At 44.5% G+C, this 3,611-nt stretch overlaps 1 non-coding gene across 1 annotated transcript; it reads left to right on the top strand.

Moving 5' to 3' along the window:
• On the top strand, window positions 1-111 carry LOC112616700. Its single transcript, XR_003117733.1, has one exon. It is a non-coding gene; the product is annotated as a U6 spliceosomal RNA (small nuclear RNA).
• Window positions 112-3,611: the final 3,500 nt, after the last annotated feature.

Raw genomic sequence — 3,611 nt, 5'->3', positions numbered from 1 at the left:
TGCTTGCTTCAGCAGCAATATACTAACATTGGAATTATATTGATACAAAGAAAATAAGCATGGCCCCCGTGCTAGATGACATGCACATTTGTGAAAGCATTTCATATTTTTTAAAATAAATTTCATTAAAAAATAGTGCTTTGAGTTTACAGGTAAAACAAGGTTAGGTTTAGGCTCAGATCATCACAAATAGGTTCTCATATACACAAATGTCTAGGGAGACAATTTGAAACTTATGTTAGACGTAGGAAAATTCTTCCTTGCAGGAATGTCACATGCATTGAAGGACATATGACATTCTTGGCTCCTGCCCACTAAATGGAAGAAATGACTTCTCAATTTCTGGGTCCCCGTTCCATCTAACACACAGAAGTTTCTGACCTAGCGACAAAACACTTGCTGCTGTTTCTGACAACATAAAATTATGAATTGGAATTTTCTGATTTAGCATGAAGTAATAACTGGCTACATATGAAACTGAAGCTTCAGGACGGGCAAGGTGCCTCATGCCTGTAATCCCAGCACTTTGGGAGGCCAAGGTGGGCAGATCACTTGAGGTCAGGAGTTTGAGACCAGCCTGGCCAACATGGTGAAACCCCACCTCTACTAAAAATACAAAAATTAGCCGGGCGTGGTGGTGCACACCTGTAGTCCCAGCTACTCAGGAGCCTGAGGCAGAAGAATGGCGTGAACCCGAGAGGCGGAGCTTGCAGTGAGCTGAGATCATGCCACTGCACTCCAGCTTGGGCCACAGAGCAAGACTCCGTCTCAAAAGAAAAAAAAAGGTAATAGACAGTTAATAAAAGATAAATAACCACATTTCATGTCACTTGAAAATAAACTATAACATTGTTCTATTTTTAACATATGCACTTTAAGTAATTCATGCACATTACATAAAATTAGAAAATGCATACACAAAACTAAAAACGAAAATGCACATTCTGTAGTAGACGGAATAATGGCCCCTTAAAGATATCCATAATCTAGTTTCTGGAACATTTTACATGGCAAAAAGGACTAGACGGATGCCACTAAATTAAGGATCTTGGGATGGGGAGATTATCCAGGATTATCCAAGCAGGGCCAATGTAATCTCAAAGATCCTGATAAAAAGGGGAAGTGGACCCGGTGCAGTGGCTCATGCCTGTAATCCCAGTGCTTTGGGAGGCCGAGGTGAGAGCATCACTTGAGGCCAGGATTTTGAAACCAGCTTGGACAACATAGTGAGACCTCGTCTCTACAAAAAAGAGAAAAGAAAAATTAGCCAGGAGTCTGTTGTTCCAGCTACCTGGAAGGCTGAGGTAGGAGGACTGCTTGAACCCGGGAAGTCATGGCTGCAGTGAGCCGTGATCGCACCACTGCACTCCAGCCTGGGCAACAGAGCAAGACCTTGTCTCAAAAAAGAAAAAAAAATCATGGACTTTCATAGATTCCATCTGTTTCCACCATTAGCCTTTATAATGTTCTAAATGTCGTGACTGTGACCAATGGTATATGACCCAAATGATACTTGAGAACTTGACTGATTTCTAGCACAATCAAATAGACTTGGCTTTCCTTGTACTTTCCCGGCCACAGACCTGGAATAAGACATTGCTTCAAAGAGCCCAGATTCCCTTTAATGGGGGGGATGGTTTGGTTTGTTGTTGTTGTCGTTGTTGTTGTTGTTTGAGATGGAGTTTTGCTCTTGTTGCCCAGGCTGGAGTGCAATGGCGCAATCTCGGCTCACCGCAACCTCCGCCTCCTGGGTTCCAGCGATTCTCCTGCTTCAGCCTCTCGAGTAGCTAGGATTACAGCCGCCCACCGCCACGTCCAGCTAATTTTGTATTTTTGGTAGAGACGGGGTTTCTCCATGTTGGTCAGGCTGGTCTCAAACTCCCGACCTCAGGTGATCCGCCCACCTCAGCCTCCAAAAGTGCTGGGATTACAGGTGTGAGTCACCACGCCAGACCGGGGGAATGGTTTTTAAGGACCACAACCTGAGCACTAGGGATGTTCATTATTACAGCGTGAAGTTACTTTTAGACTACTTCAATGGACACAGCTAGAAAAAAAAAATGTATGAATATTTATGACACACAGACTCTAGAGTGGCACCCATGATCCCTGCCTCCTGCTGTTCATGCTCCTGTGTGATCCCGTCCTCTTGAAAGTGGGAGGAACCATGACTTGCTTCTAATCAGTAGTATATGGCTAAGGTGACAGAATGTACATGGTTACATATACATGAGTACATTACGTTCAGAATGATTACATGATGATTGTAATGCCCCCTTGCAAAGACACTCTCTCCTTGCTGGCATAAAAGAAGCAAGCTGTGTATGGAGAGGGCCATATGGCAAGGAGCTGAGGACAGCCTCTGGCTAACAGCCAGCGAGAAACTGAGGACATCAGTGCAGCAGCCTTCTAGAAACTAAAGGTTGCTAACAACCATGTGAGCTTGCAAGCAGATGATGAGACTGCAGTCCCTCCGACACCTTGATTGAAGCTTTGTGAGCCATAAGCAGAGCATCTAGCTAAACCATGCTTAATCTCCTGACTCACTGACAGTGTGAGATAATAAAAGTGTCTTGTGTTTTTTGTTGCTGTTTTTTTTGTTTTTGTTTGAGAAGGAGTTTTGCTCTGTCACACAGGCTGGAGTGTGCGTTCTCGGTTCACTGCAAACTCCACCTCCAAGGTTCAAGCGATTCTCCTGCCTCAGCCTCCCAAGTAGCTGGGATTAGAGGCACCCCCCACCACGACCGGCCAATTTTTGTACTTTTAGTAGAGACAGGGTTTCACCATGTTGACCAGGCTGGTCTCGAATTCCTGACCTCGTGCTCTGCCCACCTCGGCCTCCCAGAGTGCTAGGATAACAGGCGTGAGCCACTGAGCCTGGTCTAATTTTTTGTATTTTTTGTAGATACGGGGTTTCACCATATTTCCCAGGCTGGTTTCTAACTCCTGGACTCAAATGATCCTCCTGCCTTGGCCTCCCAAAATGTTAGAATTACGGGTATGAGCTGCCGTGCCTGGCCAATAGATTAACTTAAATCAAAGACTTTTCTAGCACAACTTCACAAGTTCTTTACAATTCTGTTCTATGTCATGAAATTGTTTTCTCTGGATTAACAATGCTTTATTTATTTATTTATTATTTTTTTAATTTTTATTTTTTTGAGATGCAGTCTCGATCTGTTGCCCAGGCTGGAATGCAGTGGCATGATCTCGGCTCACCGCAACCTCTGCCTCCTGGGTTCAAGCAATCCTCCTGCCTCAGCCTTCTGAGTAGCTGGGATTACAGGCAGGCACCAACATGCTTGGGTAATTTTTGTATTTTTAGTAGAGACGGGGTTTTACCATGTTGGCTAGGCAGTCTCGAACTCCTGACCTCAAGAGATCCACCCGCCATGGCCTCCCAAAGTGCTGGGATTACAGGCGTGAGCCACCAAGCCCAGCCTGGATTAATGCATTGAAGAGGCTGAGGAATCCTGAGGAAAGGGTCTGAGTTTTATTTCTCTCTCTATCCCTGGACCTAGTATAGAACGTGGCATATGAATTCAATTAATGTTAAGTAAATGACTGGATAATTGGAGGGATGGAGGGAAGAAGGAAGAAAGGAAGAAAAG

This window comes from Theropithecus gelada, chromosome X (assembly GCF_003255815.1).
Source record: "Theropithecus gelada isolate Dixy chromosome X, Tgel_1.0, whole genome shotgun sequence".
NCBI lineage: Eukaryota > Metazoa > Chordata > Mammalia > Primates > Cercopithecidae > Theropithecus > Theropithecus gelada.
The sequence above is the reverse complement of the archived record's forward strand: the minus strand, read 5'-3'. Positions and strand labels throughout refer to the sequence as shown.